Here is a 22114-nt window from a genome sequence, read left to right as displayed (position 1 = left end):
GTTTCTGAAGCAGATTAGAGGTCTGGTCCATAGATGAAATCAATATCTGTAGAAACCATAGTGTTTTCATTAGGCTTTGCGGTGGCACATTGCAGGCTCTGTGGTTTTTTCACAAACCCCCTTTTCTTGTTGGTGACACACTAGCATGCGTAGAGTTAGAGTTAGTGTGACCATGAGTTTGTTTCCACTAACAGGAAGACTGACTCACAGTCCCAAGTCATGACTGAAAAAAAAAACTGTGTTGAAAACTGAATTATTACATATTTTTCTCTAACATTTCTCTAGTTTAAAAAACTTTTAGCATTCAGCCAGGTGTTTTTGTAAGTTGGCTACATTTGTTCTTGAGACCGGTATCGCGGCGGTATCTGTCAGGATGCATTTCAGCTCAGTTTTTGGCAGACATGTAGCACAGTTTAGCAGCGCTCATCATTAGCTGTTGCCGCATGGCAAACGGGTGGCGCAGACCTTTTTTCCATGCGGCAGTATCACAGCTCCGATCTGTCACCCTTTGCTTGCCTTAATGTGTGAAAGTAAGACGTGTTGCGCCTATTAGCACTTTCTGGCAAGGCTGGCATGCTGATCTGTCCTCCCTGGGGAGCCAGGCAATATGGTGGCCCGCACTCTGGGCCTGGCAGACAGGGCGCCCACTGTCACTCCACATCAGCTTGACATTAACTTCCCAGTCAGGCAGCTTTAAACGCACACACACACAAACATAAAAACCAAAACGGAATTAATTCCTACAAACAATTTCAGTATAATCAAATTATTAGGTTCTAGTGATATAGAAATGGGATTACATTGTAATTACATTACATTACAATCCCCATAAAAGGGATTGGTTTCTTTTACATTTCTATGAAATTTTCATACAATTTATCAGTAATATCAGTCAGTAAAAAAAATTTTCACATACGGACATCTATATACTATATATCTTGTCATATTGTTTTGTTTGTTTGTTTGTTTATGTTTTTTAAATAGTAAATACTCAGTAAATGTAAAAGAAATAAATATTATGGAAATACACTATAAGTTTATTCTTTGAATTTAGTTAAGAGGTCAATGTGACATGTCATGATCATGGCTGTGCTGTACTAATTCACTACAAAAAAAAAAAATTGTTTCAATTTTGATTTAATCGTGGTCATGATTTAACTAATCACAGCCTTGAGTAAAATAGTAATTGGAACTATTTTACATTTGGCCTCCATATAAAAAAATAAAAAAAAACCATAATAACATAAAAAAACTTTGAATTGAGTTCTGTTGATTTACTTCTGCAAATAATTCACACATCAATTATTGTGTGAAAATGCTATATAGCACTTTTAAGGTCTATGCACTCCAAATCAGAGTTCATGGTGTTTGAGTCAGTGGTGTGAAAAGGTTAAGTACCTGCCAGTGAGGTTAGCAACCCTGAACTCAGCATGCAAGACCTGATCGTGAACTGCTACTGAGCAGAAACACTCAGCAGATCTCCCGTAATTTTACTGGAAAGGTCAAGAGTGGTAAAAACGTCAAATTACATCATCTTCCAACACCATTTGACCTAACGCATCGGGAGTCACTTTAAAAGGCCACAAATATTTTGCGTTTGCTGACAGCACCACACATGCGATTCACAGGTTTGTTTATTAATCACATCGTGGTGCACGCAGACTCTCTAAAAGATCAAAAAATGGAGTCATATGTGGTGATAAAGCGACTCGCAGCTGTAAATAATCCCCACGCTTGTCATGTGTTATTCTGTTAATTTGATGTTACACTTCCTTCCAGTGATCCCCAGTGGGCAGGTGAGGTATCATAGCCTGGTGCCAGGGATCGGTTGGTTTTTGACCTGAAATTAATTTAAGATTAAGCGAGCTAGATAGGTAGCAGGGATGAAGGGATGCTGGGAGCGGAAGTGTGAGGGGGCAGGGCTGTCTGCCGATCTGTCACAGCTCCACGCCTGGATGCTCAAGTTCATATTAGCAGTGACGAGACAAAGGGGTGACACGTCCCAGCCCGCAGGGGCTGGCGCAGACACACACGCGCACAAAACCTCCACAGAGACACAAGCACACAACACAATCCACATAAATCCACCTAAATATCCCTACAGGGTTGAGAGGGTCAATTTCAGGGTACAATTGGGATGAACTGAATCAAATAAATTGACCTTTACTGGACACATTCAATGTTTCAAATCCATTCACACAGATATGCAAGTAAAAAAAATCAGGTGGGTGAAGCAGCTGGGACTATGTGTTCAGGAATGAAGGAGCAGTGAGCGCATCGCATACACATAAATGTGCTTACACACAGACACACACATATCATAATGGTTCACAAACAGCTCGGTTGATGGATAGAGGGTGGCAGAAAGCGATGCCTGAGCATGACAAGATTGAACTTTGGGACATCTCAGCACTCGACAGCTTCAACAAGAAGAGGGCAGCAGGCGGTCACCAGGGGCATTGCTGCGGTCACCAGGGAATGACACGGTGTAGGAGAGGGATCTGGAGAAGCAGAGGAGAAACAGAGGGAGGGAATATAGGAGGCATCACAATGTCACTGCACTGCCAGGCCATGTCACTTGCAATCAGCATTGGATGTAATTTTCTGAGCAATTAGAGCACTTATATTCAGAGATCTGGCTGGCAAACAGGAGGTCCTATAGCAGTCATTCAGGCATTAACACAGGCCAGACAGACACACACACACACACACACACACATACCATTTACATAGCTATATATTTGGAAGTATTTAAGCAAACTAAAATTTAATTAAATTAAATGACCAATCACAAATGAACCATAATGCAAACCCTACTTATAAGAAAAATGTAAAATTTTTGAAAAAGAAAACAAGAAATAGTATTATTTTAGTGTGTGCACATTCTATATTTAATTCAGTATAGATAGATAGATAGATAGATAGATAGATAGATAGATAGATAGATAGATAGATAGATAGATAGATAGATAGATAGATAGATCAAATCAACCATGTAACATATTTTAGCTTAGTTTTTCTTATCTATCAGACAATCATACATTTCCTTCCATTTTTCACACCTCTGTGTGAAAGCTAATATTTTCATCCGATTTATTTCTCATCTGTCAGTCAATGAAAAGTATGTGAAATCTTATTATGCACTACTTTATAAAACTTTAATTTCTCTAATCTGCTGGTTGTTTGAATTGACCTATATAGAGGGGGTGCTGGTCAGCTGTTAACTGTAACTGTGGGTGTGATCTCTGGAAACACTGAGCAAGGGGGTGAAGGATGTGTTGTAGTGCAGGTTACTGGTTCTGTCACCACAAAAGGTAATTTTTCTCCACCTCCACCCAAGGGGGCTCTTTAGAATGATGGCAACCCCCCAGTGTGTCTTCCCCCACTTTCCATAGTTGTTTATTGACGAGTGAAACTTCAAAATGACTGAATGAACGGGCAATGTTCCATCTCTGTCATTACACATTATACAATTGATCAGCTTTTGCTGGGGCAAGAAATAACAACAAATAACTAATCGTTCTTTAATTAATGCACACAATAACTGTTAATCAGCAATAACTATTAAACTATAACCACCTCATTCCAAACATGTTTAGACTTTTTGTCCTCAATACTTGGATATAAAATAATACAGGTCTGAATTGTGAGATAAAAGTCAGATTGCAAGATTATAGATTACATGCAAAATGTAAAATAACCATTATTTATTTTTTATTTATGTACTTTTTTATTTTGTTGCAAAAGTGGGCTTCCATAGTTACTTGCCATTTTTCTGTAATTATTAGTGAAATTTACTAGCAAGTAATATATATATATATATATATATATATATATATATATATATATATATATATATATATATATATATATATAACAATTAAAATGGTTAGTTATTGATTAAAAAGTGTTGAAAAATAATTTAGAAATAACAGCAGCATGTGAGAGTGATATATATATATTTTTTTTCTTTTTTTTTCTTTTTTTTTACATTGATAATTATGGAATGTTACTGTAATGGTAGATTTTGAATTTAATTGTCATGCTGAAAATTTTATTTGTAATGAACACTGTGTTTAATTAGATAATAACATAAACAACAAAAATGAACGCAACAGCAAGAAATTCATAACACAGGACAGAATGAGTCACAATGGGTGCAAGGGCAGGAAGGAGTGATATGAAATGAAACAGGAAAGACAATTAAAGTCTGCCAAAAAAGAGACTGTTGGTGAAGGGTGCGAGAGTTCATAAGAAATTAGGTGATTTAAACATCAGATTTCCTTCCTCTGAATATACACTTCCACACCAAACCATGACACTTTTGTGCTTCCTGCCCGATTGAGTCAGAAGACACCAGCAGGGCAGATCTGGAGATGTCTGCTTTCAGCTGCAATGTCAGCCTCAGCCTCGATCCAGCTGCATTCATTCAGGTTGAGACCTTCATAGAGGCTTAACATCTACTGGACCAGAGGGTGTCGGACCATGTCAGCCCCTGTGTTACTGACACATGTCTTTTCGGGTCCTGGGCTCATATTCCCCACTTCATCTGGCCTGTCTACTCCTGTTGGAAGGACCCACATCAGCAGCTATCCTACTGCCTGACCCGAGAGCCACTCAGCTGGGGCAAAAGGACTTGTCATATTCAGAGTTAACACTCACATGCACATATAAAAAGATTAAATGACAAGAACACATTAAAGGCCTCAGTCACAGTCACAGATAGGGATAGACAGAGAAATTAGATGCTGCTGTAACCAAACGAATGGCAAACAAGGCAGATTTTTTTATTTATTTAATTATTACAAAATCCCCAAGAAAAAAAAATAGAAAAAAAGAAAGAAATTTTATTTTTTATTCAGTAAAAAAAACAATAGATCAAAAACAAAAGATCAAAGTGACTCTTACATTGACACAAACAGCTGTTTTTTTTTGTTTTTTTTTTACTTTCTATTCATTAAATTCAGGAAAAATAAATTCAGGAAAAATAACAAGCTCAAAAGCAACACTTTTCAGTATTGATTTGATTTCAATAATGACTTCTGAAGAATCATGTCATGATGAATGTTTGGCTAGAATATTTAGCTTTGCAGGAATCACAGGAATGACATTCCTGTGTATATGTATATGTATATGTATATAAAAATAGAAAACATTTATAATTTATTTTTATTTTGATATGTAGCCTTGGTGAGCATAGGAAACTTCCTTCAAACGCAGCAAAACCAACTATTTATGGGTAGTATTTATTATTATTAATCAAACAAGAATGGAACATATACATATTGTACATACATGTAAATGTATGAACACACCACAAATGAAGGAAAGAACTCAAAAGTTTGTTTCGTCTGTCTAGCCACATTGATATCAATAGACACTTTATTCTGTCCCACACCAGCAACCATTGGTCTATTTGTTCAGTTTGTCTATTTTTCTCTCTTTATGTGTCTCTCACTTCCTCTCTGTCCCCAGTGTTTTGTCTTTTGTTCTCATCTTATATGTCCTCCCATCGTTATCTTCCCCTCTCGCTTTCTATCTTGTCCTCCCTCTCCATCCTCCCATCTGGACTGATAGTGGTTGTGATGGCTGGGGTGTGAGGCGCTGCCTGGGTCCAGTTCCATTCTGGTCTCATCCACACCATGTGTACCATAGGTGCGTGAAGTATAAATACCGTGAGCCCCGTGGCTATGCTCATCCCAGCAGGACCCTCTCTGGCCCTCTACCCCCTCCCCGCTCCCCTTCAGTTTTTCTGTCCCTAATTAGGATCTTAGGCTCGTTAGGGCCTGAGACCCTCAGGCCTGCTGATACAAAGTTGATTCTATCTGACGTAACAAGTCAATGCTAAGGGGATAGATGCTAATTTTAATTAATAGAATGTAAGGGTCAGTTTGTGCTAAAATGCTAGTGGAGAGTGTAGTGAACAAAATACCAAGAGGTAAACCACAACAACAATCACCATCAAAATGAAATGCCCTGAACAGAGACCAAAATGCATCAGTCCTGGAGTTTGTGACCTTTTGGAAACAGAAGACTTGGAAGAACCTGTTGACAACCCTAAAATTTACCCTTTCAACAAGCTAGCTGTACATAAACTGCACAGTATGTATATATGATTTAAGTTTCCAAAAGGCAGTTTGTGAATTGATAATGAGACTAAAAATTAATTTTCAATGCAACAATGGGGCTCTTAGATTGAAGAGTGGCACTGTGTTCATTCACACATGTGCTTCTTATAATAATGTGTTATCAGAGCAGCTTACTTCACAGTAAATGCAGTTTCTCATAAATGTTTCTCATGCAATTCAGTTTTGTGTATGAAACCAATTCAAACTGAAGTCGTTATTTACTTAAAGACGGAATATCCACCCTAATTCTCATAGTTTTCCCTTGCTTACAAGAATTTGCATGCAAACTTTACTGGTTTCAAGTTGTGATACATTTTTCAGAATGTCTCACTAACTAAGGGTGCAGCCTAAAGGTGCCAATGGTGAGTCCTTGTGCAAAAAAAAAAAAAATTCCGTTGTCTATTGTCAATAGAGGTGTCTGAAGCACAACTCACACAAGACACTTTCGACGCAATCAGCTTTCTGTTTGTAACCACTGCAAATTAATGTGGCCAACTTGAACCCAATGCAAAATCTGCTTAAGGAAATCTTTTGCCCTCAAGCGAAACTGCTGAGATTTCAAGTTTTACCATGAAAACTCAAAAGTATATGTGACAATACCTTATAATACCTTATAATAACCGTGCCATTGAAAACGAAGACAAACGAGTAACATGGAAGTCAAACGAAATATGCATAGTTTTCATTTTTAGGTAGACTGTCCCTTTAAATAGATCTCATGCTGATCATTTAAAGAAACAGTTCGCAAAAATGTTTAGGTAAAAAAAAAATTTTAGGTAAACCATTAATTTAAGCATAGTGGTTAACTAATTTTCCCCTTCATGTCCCCAGCTCATGAAACCTGCGTGATGAATGTGAGAAGAAGACTGTTAGTACGCGCTCCTATTAGAGCCAATGTAATAGAGCAGCGAGAGCCAGATGACTGTCTCTGCGTGCGGAGGAACCCAGCTGTGACTTCCTCTAGTGTTCTGCCATAACTGATGATGCCAAATAGAGCCCTTAAACTAATAGTGGTATTGTTTTGTCTCCTGCCTCATCTGTTTTCTCAGTATGAACTGAGATGCTTTATATGGAGCTATATAGCGGGGCTGCAGTGGGTACTGCACACCCACTGCGAAGTAATTTAGGCTTTAGAATTTATAGCGATGTCAATTTATGTATATTTAGTGTATTAGTAAATAAATGTGCCATAAAGGGTTAGGTTTAACCCTCCTCCTCCACCGATTGACCTTTAGCATCTGCTCCTCCTGCACACCATACACCCTACCTGTGTCTTTTTTAAAGTAATGCAAATGCTTAACGTTTGCTCTGTGTTCTACTCGCCCTCATCTTCATCACTGTTTCCTCAACATGTCCCTCTGTGCTCTCCAGCATTCATGCATGTAACACCCTCCCCCTCTTTTTTTCTGACCTAGATTTAGCAGTTGCTCCGGACTGGAAGGTTAACCCCTAGAGGGAGCACCTTGTCAGCCCTCCACCCCATCAGTTCACACACAAAGGGCACCCTTTGTCACTTCACATTTCCAGGCTTTCCTTGCTTTACTGTCGGCTCCATTGTAATGGTCAATCTGCCATCAGGCCTCAGTCTCACCTTTGGCCCAAGCGCAGGTATTGAAATCCTCTCAAAATCTTTGGTCCAAAAAAGATACAGAATCTTAAAAATCAAGATTTGAAATAAACGGCCTGTGGTTGAGAGATTAAGGTTAATGTGAAAAAATTAAAATAAAAATAAAAAGAGGCACTTAATTTCTGTCATTACTGCAGACGATTCATAAGGAAATGTTTTTTTTTTTTTTTTTTTTTTTTTGCACAAAATGAAACTTCCTCTGAAATAATCTAAAAAGATATGTTCAAATGCAAATACTTCATTTCTGTGTGTATTGGGAGGTATGAGTTGTAGTGCAATTCTGTGATATCAGTTTTAAATCAGAACCATTAATAAAAAGTTCTAAAGAACACATTTGAATTGAAATGTGTCTTTTTTTGTAACTTTAGAAAGGTTTTTACTGTCACTGTTGATCAATTTAATGCTTTCTTGCTTAATATATTACTGACGCCAAGACAAAATCACGTCAGACAGAAATACCTCAGATATCAAACTCAATCAGGACAATTTCACTATGCATGGTGACAAACAGGTGTTTAGGAAGTATAGCAGTGGCTTCTGTTGCTATTCAGTATAGAAGAAAATAATTCAAAAAGGCCTTTTACCCATGATACCCTACAAAGTTCTGGCTATGGAAATGTTATGAAATCACTGAAATATTTACCTATGCTTGGTTGAATAAGGACTTTTCTGTTCACAACACACAGATCTCTCTCAGCTTTTCACCTCTATTGAACTAGCTTATGGAGCCACTTTCAGAAAAGCTTTAAAAAGATCTTGCTTGCCGTGTATGTAACACACAGCATGAGTGAGTGGTGCCAGGGTGTGAGCGCTAGTGACAGGAGGGGAGCTTAGGTTGGTTATGGCCCTCCCAGGGGTCAGCACCCATCATGCACCGGACCCTAATGCTGCTGATGAGAGAAAGACCACCCTGCAGGCCTGCAGTCCCTCGAGGAGTGGGCATTCAGCATCAACATAACCTGAGCCGACAGAAACAAACACACACAAAAGCAAGAACATGTACACTCACAAACACACGGACAGGAATCTGACATACAGACACACAAGCACAAAGACACACACATATCAAAACACACACTGCAAGATTAGCACAACATTACATGACACAGACACGTAGGTTTCTCACTAAAGAAAGCACAACGGAATTAATGTGGCACACACTGAAAAGTACACTTTAAAATAGCCTTTTATGACTACACACACACACACACATGCACAAACACACATATTTCCATGTTTTAGACATTCCATAGGCATAATGGTTTAAATACTGTACACACTGTATTTTCTATCGACCTACACTTTAACCTACCCCTCACAGGAATTTTTAGATTTTCAAAAAACGTAATTCTGTATGATTTATAAACTTCATGGAGACCTTAAAAAATGTCCCCACAAGGTCAAAATTTACTGGTATTATACTATCCTTGTGGAGATATTTGGTCCCCATAATGTCATACATTTTTGTCAGAAAATACCAGGTACCCACACACACACACACCTACACTGACAATTCAATGACACCCCTACTCTTGAATATTTTTCCACATTTAAATGTAACAGAAAATTAATTTAAAACTATAAAATAACACACATAAAAATATAAGAATTACACAGTGACTAAAATTTTTACATTTAAATAAGATGTAAGAAGTATAATAAGAAATATGTATTATAATAATAATAATTATTATTATTATTAATGTCATTTTTTGCAACAAAAAAACATGCAAAAAGTTTTGCAAATAAATGTCAGTGTATAATAATTAAAATAATAATAATTTAAAGATTTGACTAAAATCAATTATTATTATAAAAATATTCCGTTTTGTAAAGACATTTGTAAATCATTATAATAATAATAAATACAGATAAAAGTAAAAGTAATATTTAGTATAATTTTTTATTAATATTATCATTTTAGACTTTACTTTTTACACTTTTTTAAAGACATTTGTACAGTTAATTACATATTTTGAAATATATTTCATATATCCAGCTACACTACTTACAGACTTTATGAAAAAGAAATTCAGCCATGTGTGTCCCAATTTCTGACTGGTATTGTGGTATAGAAAGATCATGCTCATCATAAGTAAGACATCAGATTCACTCATGCACTTGTCAGCACTGTCTGTGAACATGCATGGAGCTAGCAGTCTGCGCTCAAGCTAACTAACAGCCCTCAAATTAGCACAGTCTTTCCTCACCTTCCCTCAGCACAGCTGCCGCGTGTTAAGCAGAAGGACGCAGACTCCCTGCCAGCGCCTTCTTCAGGTGTGCTGTACATCTGAGGTGCTGCAAAACACACCTCCGTCGGATTTCCCATGAGGATCTGTAAATATGTCACGTCAAAGCAGCAACAGAACACTTAATTAGACTGATAAGCTCATCAAGTGTGATTAGACCTCATACACATAACTGACATTTACTTTCATAATAATCCATTTGTTTTTGTTTGTTTTACATCTTGTTAACCTCCAATGGATCTTTTAATTGCTAATCGACTGATTTCTCCAGAAACTTCTGACCTAGGAATATGGGTGGTTGCAAAATGCTTTAATATATAACTTATAAACTCTTTTTTCTTTCATAATTATATAATGTATGTTTTATATGTATAATCAGTGTACGATTAATTGATTTATGTTGTACACTATAAAAAGTATTTTTATAAAAAGTTGTAAATAAAACTGATTTTTGGAGAATGTTTTACAAGAACTTCCATAGTCTCCACTTCAGATTTTCATATTTACTTTGATGTATTACTTGCGGTTAATTATTTGAAGAATCAGTCAAAATTGTTTCTGCACCAACATGTTTTCAGTGTAATATAGTTCATAATGCTTTATGAGACAAAATATCAGATTATATTGAGGGGTTTCAAACATTTTTTTTTTCTTTTTTTTTTTACTTTAGGATAACATCTGTAATATGATTAATCTCTGATTTGCTTGGTTCTTTAATCTAAACTCTTAAATGATGGATTTTTTTTATTAATGCCTACAGTATATTGAGAAAATGGATGGAAATACTGAAAAAAATAATGAGGCAACCTATTTGATGAAACCTTCATGGTTCCTGCATTTTCTCATTTTTTATTATTATTATAATTTTTTTTTTTTATAAAAATGATCCCCTATATATCACATTTTAGGAGTCATTATAAAGTAAAAGAAGAAATATTTATCCATTTATCATCGTATTATTATTATTTAACAATATAATTATAACTATATATTACATTTTAATTTACAAGTTTAGTTTTGCAAACAGGTTTGTATATATACATTTTATAATCCTAATAATATGAGAATAATATAATTATACTATTATACTAAAATTACAATTATTTTTACTATTATTATTATTCATAACAATACACTTTGTGGTTAAACCTGCAATACGTGTGACATCAAAGGTCATTCCGTCTGTTATTTCTTCTCAGTATTCATCCATCAGCAATACAATTCCATGATTGCATTACCTTTATTCTTATGAACAACAATGGAGTTCTTGGTAAAGACCGCTCTATAGAGTAATACAATAGTGAAACCTAACCAGTTGACTTGACAAATCAAGCTTCAACACTGAATATTGACCCAGTATGCCTGTACTCATCACTACCCTGTAGGATCCCTTAACAGGGTCTTGACCCTCTTAATTTACACCCGCTGCCAACAGTCTGCCAGCAGCAAGCATTTTAACCTCCTTAACCCAACATTGCAAGAAATGCATGTTCAGAGCTTTCTCTTTGCCATGATCATATAATCAACAATAAACAAAATTATGAAAATATACAAAATACCGAATTCGACACATATACCTTAACTTGTTTCTTAGTTTTATTTCATGCATTTTATGAGGGCACTAAAAATAACCCTCTAAAAATGTCATAAATGTGTGTACGTGGTGGTTATTGATCATAACACGCACTAAGGCGTCTATGGAAAATTGGCCGCAGCACTATTACAACCTTAATTAGGCTTGCTTACGAGACAAGAAAGGCAAGCATGTGTGTTTGTGTGTTGTAAAGCAGAGTAGCTGAAGGGGTTAGCAGGCAGGGGAGCTGAAAGGAAACACCGTCGTGTTGATCTTTAGGAATGCAGCATGCCAGAGGCCTGGCTCGGCTGGCACCAAACCCAAATACCTTGCCCGCCCCTCTTCCTGTGCCTGTTCCCTTTCTTCCTCGTCTCTCCAGAGAGCCAGTGCTACACTCCTTCTCCCAAACTGCTGCCCCCCACCCCTTGTGAAATGGGAGAGCCCTCGTCTCCACTTCCTCTGAACGGCAACCACCCTCCCCCCCAGCTGCATTCGTGCCCTGGCGTTGCTGTTGCTGGCCGGCTGTCACAACTGGCCGGCCAGAATAGCTCTGTGACGTCTGCTGAGTTACTAGAAAATTGAACTCTCCCAAGAACCCCGGGAACAAGGATACGTAAACGGACAAAATGTATCTGTCCACTTGTGGCCGAGCAGTCTCTGACACAGACACAGCTGTTCAGGTGCACTAGGGTCAAAATATACACAGAGACACACATGCATAGTGTTACGTGATGATTCGGTGGCGTTTCTACTTTAATTAGAGAAGAAGGTTATGCGTTTAGTGGTGGCAACCTAAATATCTATGTATGAGTACAACATACATGAACAAGACTGTGATGACGCATTCAGCATCATAAATCCTCAAAAGATTTTTTTTTAAATGTATGTACATTTATAACACTAAACTATGTATTATATTACCTTTGCATCATATTATGAAAAACTAGTTAATATTAATGCAAGGGTTTTTCTAATGCAGCGTCATGGATGGTAAATTTGGCATCGTTCTCTCTTCTGACTGCCGTTATGAGATAATAGGAATGCAAAAAATATTTATATCTTTAGGGTATTTGCTCATTCACTGCCGTCGAAGTTTGCCCAACTGCTGAGAAACCCGGAAATGTGAAAAAGTTTGATGCCATGTTTTAACAAGAGGATAATATAAATACCAAATTATGAAACAAAATTATAAGGTCTGTGATTCCTACAAACTGTAAATGTTTGTTGTTCTTCTTTAGAATGACAAATAATAGCTCCTGTAAGCAAAAGGGATCTGGTTTCATCAGCCATGTTTTGCTGTGCAATTAATGACAGTGAATGTTAATAATAATAATTATAATATATTTATTACATAATAACACATGTACAAAAATAATATGCTTTTTGTGTATTTTAATGAGTGTGAATTTTATGTATGTATGTATGTATGTACAGAGAGAGATTTTTTTGATGTTATATTATTGTGTTTACTTTTAATAAACACTGTAACAAATATTGGTGTATGTTTTACAAGAAAATATTATTTCAGTCTTTCTACATCCAGATTTCTTGTTTATTGCAGTGCATAAATGGCCAATTCTTTGTAATTAATTGTGAAATTTACTAACAATTTTTGAGTGTAAATTGTTTCTACAATATATATTTTTTGTTTTAGTGTTGCCTACGCTAAGAACTGACCAGGGACTAACTTACGGCTGACAATTAGCCTTTAAGGTTAAATCGGACATCGAGATATCAAAGAGTTTAATATCTCACGCATGTATGCATGATAGCACATAGACAGTCCACAGAGACATTTAATTGCTATCTGATTGTTGATAAATCTGGAAAACAAATGTTTACAAGTTAACAAATGTAACTATAGACGGACTGATGCAGCATGTTTGCTTACCTGTCTATCATCTGCAAAAAAGTTTGTAGAATAAGCAGTAGTGCAGCCGTTTTGTCAGTGTGATTAATTGATTACTGATCAGCTCAACATGAAGTAGGATCAAAGTTCTAACCATCTTCATAAGTTTCTGTAACTCTCAAGGCCATATGACCTAAAATGGCCTATGTGACTGAGTTTTATAAAACATCAAGTCGCTCTCTACAAAAACACTTCAACAGACCGTCTGATAAACATTCACTTTCCACTTCGAAAGTACATTCTGACACAAGGAATCCAAAATACGGCCTGACCTCAACACGCTTCACATAAAGATCCTCACAACAAAAGTGAAAACGCTCTTTTAGAGCGTCTGAGGGAGCGTGACACCGCAGCTCAGCTCTGTGTCAGAAGGAATGATGCATGTTGACTGTAGCCCTGCGTTTGTCAGACGAGGTGTCTGTCGTAAAATTGCCAAAGCCGGCAGATTGACACTCATTAGCAGGCCGCTGCGAGCCATTGCCCGGGGAAGCAGCGCAGAGACCATATCCCACTAAAAATAAATGATTCAAATGATTGGTACTGATAAAACCGGACGAATTGGAAATAGAAGAGAGCTCAGGCAAGACCTCTGGTTGGCAAGCTGTTGTCACATGAAAGGCCGCTTAAAGCCTCCATGACACCCACCACCCCCAGCCTCTTAGCGCTGGTGTCGGCCACCCTTAAGCTGAGCCCGCTCTTCCTGCTGCCACTCACAGGCACACAAATACTGTAAATTATGCACGCCCACACACACACACATACACATCAATGTCTGCTTCATGCCACAGCTTAAAAGCAGGAGTGACCAAGGCCAAATCCTGGAGGGTGAACTGAGTAACACACCCCCTCGTACACGCATTTGCCTTCGCACTCCAAGCATACGCCATCATGAACGTCCTGCCCCGGTCTTTATGCCTAAGTCCTTTGCACTTTATATGGCTTCACAGGCAGAAAGGGCACCTGTCCATCACTGCATTTGCTCACCATCCCTAAATTAAGTCATTCATCATTATGCATGTCTTAGTCTGTCAATCATTCAATCAATTGGAAGATTATTACAGTAATTTAAGAATCAGGGCCTCCAGCACAGAAAGAAGAAAGAGATGAAAGAAACTTTGAAACTTTTTGTGAATGGTATTATTTTGCATATGTTTGTATATATATTTAATCAATTGTTTATTGTTTTTATTATGCATATTTATGTATTTATTGTATTTTGTTTACAGCATTTACTTGGGTAGAGATTCAAAATCAATAATTTATTTGTTCAGCTTGGTATTCCTCAACTCAACTTTTCACTAGTTAGCAATATTCAATTTTATTTATTTGTATAACATCCCCAAAATTAAATTTTGAAAGGTTTTGAATTCAATTAAATTAAAAAATTAATTTATGCATTTAGCAGACGCTTTTATCCAAAGCGACTTACAGTGCATTCAGGCTTTTCAATTTTTGTCTGATTTATTGCACTTCTGGATACATATGTATGTATATGTAAAGTTCAATTGAATATGTATAATTAAATATAATTGTAGACTAACTCAGAAATACAGCAATATTAATAATGTGTTGAACAAATCACAAAAGCAACTCAAAGAAAAGGCAGAGGAGAAAGAATAGAAGACGACACATGTTTCGTTACAGGATATGCTCCCTTTTTCTGAGCCCCTAAATGCATCTGTGTGCTCTCTGAAGGTCCGTTTTCCCACAGTGATCCTTCCTGGATGTGGACTAAATATCCTGCACCCACCCTGCCAAAGTGTTTCTGATCCAGTCCAAATGTGGCAGGCTTCAAACCTGTGCCAAGTGTGTCACCATCAAAGGTCAGTATTCAGAAGCTACACTGAAACTAAAGTCCAGTGTCACAACAGGAAAACAACAACCGCTGCCACCCTCAGTTGCTCATAAATCTGTCAAAATTTTTAATGATTTTAGGTGTAAAAAAAAAAAAATTCAGTAACATTACATTGACATTTGTACTTTTTCACATTCTGAGATTTGGAGGCCGATAGTCTTAAACCTTGTATCATGTATAAATTATTATAACAATTATAAAGGCATGGATTTTTTTTTTATTTTTATGGAATATTTCTTACATAAATTCTTGCAGCCATACTCTTTAATAGCCTTTGTTTTTACAGTTAATAAATAGCTAACAAACCAATAGCTATGAAAAATGTCTGTCAAATTACAGTAAACTGTCTTTATCGGTCAAATCATTCCTGTGAATTTTTCATTCCATTTACGACTCCCCTTTAACCTGTCACAAGCCTGTCAAAGCAGAGAGAGTGAGACGTATTTCACTTTCACCATCCGTGTTGCCCACTCAGCTGCTAGCCAAGTAAATCTTCCTATATGGATATTGTATATTCATATTATGTGAAATTAATATATTCTTTAAAAAACTTTACAATAAGTGCAATATGCATATATTATGCAATACAATATTAATATAATCACAGTGATGATAATAATATTTCATAAAGTGAAGCAAATAGGTGATGAGAAGAAAATGCCAAGAAACCAGATGCGTTAGCCTTGTTTGTGTGTGTGTGTGTGTGTGTGTTCCTCAGATATAAAAATATTAATTTTATTGAAAAATGTTATGACTATCATGAGGTGGAAAATGATTAAATGTTAACTGAATGGTAGGAAAGATGCATCAGAAGAATCTTTTTTTTTTAAACCAATCTGCTTTTATTTGCCTAAGAGCTTGTATTAATCAGATTTCCCAATTTCCACTTTTTATGTGCCTTTAGTTCTGTCCTTCCCTACGTTTGCTTGCACATTGCCCAGCAACAATCCATTTCTGCTCTGTCTTTTTCCACACTATCTCTATGTCCTGTTTCCCTCCTGTCACTCCCTCCCAGCATGTATTAAGATACAAAACTCTTCCTGCTCATATTGCCTTGTTACAGTCCACATACAAAAGTGGATTTAATGGGCTTTTGCAGTGATTTATGGCTGTCACGGCTCACCAACGCAAATGAGACTTGACACTGGCCCACATACTTTTTCCAGGCTACGAGCCAACTGATACAGACAGAGACACACTATTGCTCATTCATGATTTCAGTCAGAGGAGACGCGGTGGGGCACGTTAGATCTCTTATGCGGTTTTTAACATCTTTAAGAGTCAGCTTTCTCCAAGTGGCCCTGCTGGTCGATTCCCAAGAGGCTGCTGATTCTGCATTACATGCGATGACCCCTGTCTGACAGTAGACATGACAGTGGTGATGATTTCTTAATGTTCGCCAAGTGGGCGGCAGTGGGGGGCCCGTTTCTGACATTGAGGAGTGATGGAGTGGAAAGCAGATTGTACGGTTCTTTGGCCAATAAGAGGAACCCATGCTTTGGTGGGGGGGGTGATCATTTGGGGCCTGCGAAGCAAGCCAGAGGAATGCGGGAGAACACAGCTGTCTTCTTCTGTCAAACGCAGACCCTAAACTGTCTGAAGAATAGATAAGCTTGGCATTTCGTCTGCAGGACCCCTCCTCACCTTCTCAGGCCAGACTGGTGGGCCGCATACTACAGTTCTACATGTTCAGGGTGTGCTAAGCATTTCCCATCATTCACTGGAGCAACATTCCTGATGAAATGCTTAAATGACATGAAAATGTGCCGTCATTTCCTTTAAGTCAGTGCAATTTGCATTTAAAAATATATTTTACTTTTATAATCTAACAGAATTTTGAGTGAAGTAGAGCCAGATTGAATACATTCTGGATAAAAGCTCTCTAAACAGCTATTTGGCTATTGCTTAACATCATTCAGTAGCCTGCACGTGTAGGAGGAAGAATTCATTTTGAAGAAAGTTACTTTAATAGAGTAAAAACAATTATTTTAAGTTAATTCTGAATATTTATTTAAATTTAAATAAAGTTATTGCATTTCAATTTTAGATAAAAAAAAAATTATAAAGACAAATAACATTTAATCATTCACAATAAAGAATATGCACACAAAAATAGCGATAGTTTGCACAAAAATTAAGGTTCTTTCATCAAAACATCAGAAAATAAAATAAAATAGTATAACATTTACTGTATACACAAACACAGAGAGAAAGATAGCATTTTTTCAGTATAGAATATAAATAGAATAAAATAAAATGTTACTTTATTTGAATTTATTAATTATTTAAAAAAATTAAGCAACTAAAATAACCATTTGTTCTTGACGGTTAGAACTGATACACACACAGACACACACACACACACACACACACACAAAGTATTTTTATTAAGACTTCTCAGCTTTTTTTATCTTCAAGAAGACTTGCAGTAGGAAAGGTCATGTCTGGAGCCCTTGATACGTCTCCATGTGGTTCGCTCCCTTCCATGTTTAACCATGTACAACTTAGCGCCTCAAGCTTGCACTCGGTCACTGCGTTTATGGAGGTGACACAGGGTTCAGAGGCTGCTTGCAGAATGCCAACCCCAAAACAAGAGCAGATGCGCATTCAAAAATGAATGTGCACGTGGAAAATCCCTTTTGATGGATGATGCCGTCTTTATTGTTATGTTAAAAAAGTAGGTCTCAACTCTCATTTTTAATGCAACGATCCACCACACGTGTCCTGGAAGACTTAAGGACATAAATCGCAAAACTTCTGATTGAAACACCTTATGGACATTGACAAGTCTTCTCCCCTTTCCAAGAGACTCAGCATTGATTACCAGCTAATTATAAACGAAGGAAGTGGCAGCTTGTTTGTTTCTAGGGTTGCAGTGGAATACATTTGCACTTCTGCAGGAGATCATGTGATATCGAGTGAGAATTCCGCAGAGCACTAAGTGCTACCTTCTCCGCTCCCTTCTTCTCCTTCACTCTAGTTGTCTGTCTCTCACTCCTCTAACGCTCTCTCTCTACACCTTTTAATTCTGCCGCCTTTCCAACGACCCCCTGCCCGCGTTCACAGCCCCTGTAGGTGGTGCCTCCCAAAAGCCTTCTTTCACACCCAAAGTGGGGTTTCAAATAAACATATGTTGCGTTAATTAGGTCCTCGTGCCTGACAGGAAGACCTAGTGTAAGGGCTGACTTGAAGAAACATATGCTGCTAAGTCTCTCTAATCAGAGCTATTCACACGGTGATTATTAGACATGTTATACTCATGTCCTCATCCAGCTCCCCGTATTCACCTACAATGAACACCAGTCAAACTATGTATTCTCTTTGGAGTTCATGATAAAATCACATATTAAAGTATCACTATCTGAAAGTGTATAGTGTGATATTGCTAATGAGATGATATGGAATTAATTTTTTTTTAACAAGATTAAGTGAAAATATACATATTTGTGCGTACTTTTAGACGTTGCAAATGGTCAACCTTTTTTTATTTTTTACAGGTTCATTTAAATAGTCCTACGATGTGACAATGAATCTTTTAAAAATAGAAGTATATCACACCATAGGACTATTTTGACACAGCAGCAAAACACAGAAGTCAAGTTTGAACTAATTATATGCTTATTAATTGGGAAATTCCTCTCTCTATTATGTGGATGTGTCATACTGCAAGAACGAAGGCATTTAAACATAAATATTACAAAATGAATTAGTGGTAGGATGCAAAGCTCAAGCTTGAAAATATTTCATTTACTTCCTGTTGGGGTCCTGATGAGCAACTTTTGCGAGGATCCCCAAGAGATTGCCTATTTAGAAGTGGATATTGTGAGTAAATCCAGAAGTCTTAATAATCTGAAACAAATTGATTCATGTATTTTTTAGGTTTATTCAGTGATATGAAATTCAATGGTTACTTATTTTAAAGAATTGTCCAAAAATAGATAATGCTAATGTTTTTAAATCTACATTTATCATTTTGAAACACTTCTGAATATCAGAGTTCATAATGGCAACGGTCATAATTTAAATTTCTAAAGTACACTAAGAATAGATCATTTAATAAACAAAATGTGTGTTCTTTGCTTTCAAAAATAAAAATAAAAAATAAAAACAAATCAGAAAAAGCATTTTTTTTTTAATACAATGAAATTACAAAATAAAACAGGCACATTTAGGCTTGCAATGTTAATTATTTGTTGTAAAAAAAATTAGAGTAAAGTTCAAAATGAAGTAAATAGGAAAAGGAAGTTAGACTTGACATTTTACAAGAGCTGCTCTGACAACAAGGGTACCACATATCATGACTGACGGAGGGCAGGCATGGTCTGAGAACATCAGAGCATTAGGCACACTCAGGTTTACGTGGGGCCTTCAACTAGACCCTATGTCCTCCTCCTTCCTCCGTAACACTGAGACAAGAGTCATACGCTGTTGTGGAAAGAAAGAGCACGCACTGAAACTAACACAGCTGCATGTAGCATGTAAGGTATATTACTTAACAGATCATCGTTACTGATGGAAAATCTCAAAAGTATAGATAAAACATTAGCACAGGATGAGTCAGAATAACATCTCATTACACTAACCCACCACATGAAAACTCTCAACCCATGAAACTGCAGCAAGGAGAAGTGTGATTAAGAAATCCAATCTTTCACATCACTCTCTGTTTGATCGTCAACTGAAAAGACATGATTTTAGGAGAGCTTGACTTTCAAAACCAAACATATCTCACCAAATCTAAAAGGAAGTCGGATCACATCGTACATCTGTCACTCTGACCACAGAGATGAATATGACCTCATAAAATTCTGCTGCAAGCGTTTACGCCTTGTACAATAGATAACCGAGTGAACACCAACGCATAATTCAGAAAAGAAGAAATGAATAATTATTGCTACAATAAAAATGCAGCTTTTGCATATAGAGCTACATATAGAAACTTCTCCAAAGAAGAGCCGAGCTAATATAAAATCTCTCCTCCCACATACTGTGAACAGAGAACTGCCATCCACCTGTGACAACTGCGCCAACTAGATTTGAGAATGCGTGGCATTCAAAGCCGCTGCGTAAATGCTTAAAAGGCTGCCAGGCAGCGTGTTGCATGTGAAGTGTGATTTATTTAATTGCTGATACAATAGATGAGGGGTGTTTGTGCGTACCATTTGTCTTCCAGTCGTGGTGAACATCGCCTGTGGGAGATCAGCTTAACTAAGGCCTAAAAGGTACCTGTCATCCCCCACAGGGCAGGTGGAGAGTATAACCGCTCGGCCTTGTGGACATGTCACTGGGGACAATACGCTATCATCCGGGGTGTCAACACCAATGAGTTCAGCTGCTGACCTTGTGAGTTCACCTTGCTAGGAGAGACACAGGAAGTTGAATTAGAGAAATGACAGTGTGGAAAGGCAATTGTGTCATACCTACACTGGGGGACACTGAGTAAGTGTGTGTGCATGTGTGTGTGTGTGTGTGTGAATGTGGGTGTTATATTTGGTTGAATGTTGGCTGAATGGGGAATTGTGATTTTCTTTGTTTACTATTTCACACTTTTCTATGAATGCACACTATTTTGTGCAAATGATATGTACAGTGTGACTTCAGTGCAACTGAACTAATAAATTAGAAAAAAGACTGTCAACACAAGACTAACATTTTCACATTCCAAGTAAAGTGAGACAACTAAAACATTTTTTAACTGTAAATTGCTCATACAATAAAAAAAAAAAAAAACATTTAACAGGACAATAAATATGATTTTATTATTTTTTTATTTAATTGTTTTTTTATATATATATAATAGAATGAAATTAAGCCACTACATATTCTTTCAAATAATGTTTTTTAAGTAAAAATATTGCTTTTGTAGTTTATTAAAAGATGCATTCCCAGAATACCCTGAACATACCATAACATTTTTGAATCTATTAAAAAAAGTTTGTTTATTTTCATTTTTATTTTTTTATTATTATTTCTTAAATTCTCATCTTCAAAAGTCGTACATAATTCGTATTGTATGTGGCATTTTACATTATTTGTATTTACTGCATTATTTTATTGTCATGTGTTTTATGTTGATGTTCTTTTGTGTTTATTTTTATAAATATTGCAAGTTGTTGGAAAGTTTGCAGCAGTTGTTGGAAAATACACTTGTAGTGTAATTTAAGGCATCGTGTGTGCAGTTACTAAAATGTCATATAATAATGCTGGTAACATCATCATATAACTTAATTTTGTATATTTACAATGGAATGGTTAATACAAATAAACAAATTAATTAATTTTAAAAACCAGTGCACTTATTTACAGTGATGTAAAATTTCATATGTAAAACTTCAGTAAAAATGCTCTCATAGTGGACACACACACACACACACACACACACACACACTGTTTCCGTGAGTGGAATTGATTGTTATAAACGTAAGTTTTAAAAAGAAAAATAATACTATTGCAATAGTATTCCACATATTATTTATCAACACATGCAAACAAATCTAATGAGTTATCCTTTGAAATTAGTATAATACAGCTCTGCTTTTTAGTTAGTTGAAGGCTAATTGTTTACATTAAAAACTAATACAAAATACATGATTCACAACACTTACCGACACAAATACATTTATAGGCGCCTACAAATTACTTTTTAAAATTAGTACACTCTGTGAATATACATTATAAAGACTGTTCAGTTCTATTAAGCGAATATCAAACTGAAGCCCCCGTAAACAGGGGAAGGCCCGTGCTCGCGTATCGAGCCTATCACGCCCATTCTG

The 22114-nt window shown here is 36.6% G+C and overlaps 1 long non-coding RNA gene across 1 annotated transcript; it reads right to left on the bottom strand.

The window, feature by feature from the left end:
* Positions 1-9637: 9637 nt before the first annotated feature.
* Positions 9638-22032, bottom strand: LOC127969019 (uncharacterized). The gene is made up of 3 exons (XR_008156208.1): positions 21947-22032; positions 20501-20698; positions 9638-10090 (listed from the first exon to the last, which is right to left on the bottom strand). It is a non-coding gene; the product is annotated as an uncharacterized LOC127969019 (long non-coding RNA).
* Positions 22033-22114: the final 82 nt, after the last annotated feature.

The sequence above is a fragment of the Carassius gibelio genome, chromosome B12, assembly GCF_023724105.1.
Source record: "Carassius gibelio isolate Cgi1373 ecotype wild population from Czech Republic chromosome B12, carGib1.2-hapl.c, whole genome shotgun sequence".
In the NCBI taxonomy this organism is placed as follows: domain Eukaryota; kingdom Metazoa; phylum Chordata; class Actinopteri; order Cypriniformes; family Cyprinidae; genus Carassius; species Carassius gibelio.
Note: the sequence above shows the minus strand (reverse complement) of the source record. Positions and strands in the feature narration are given on the sequence as shown.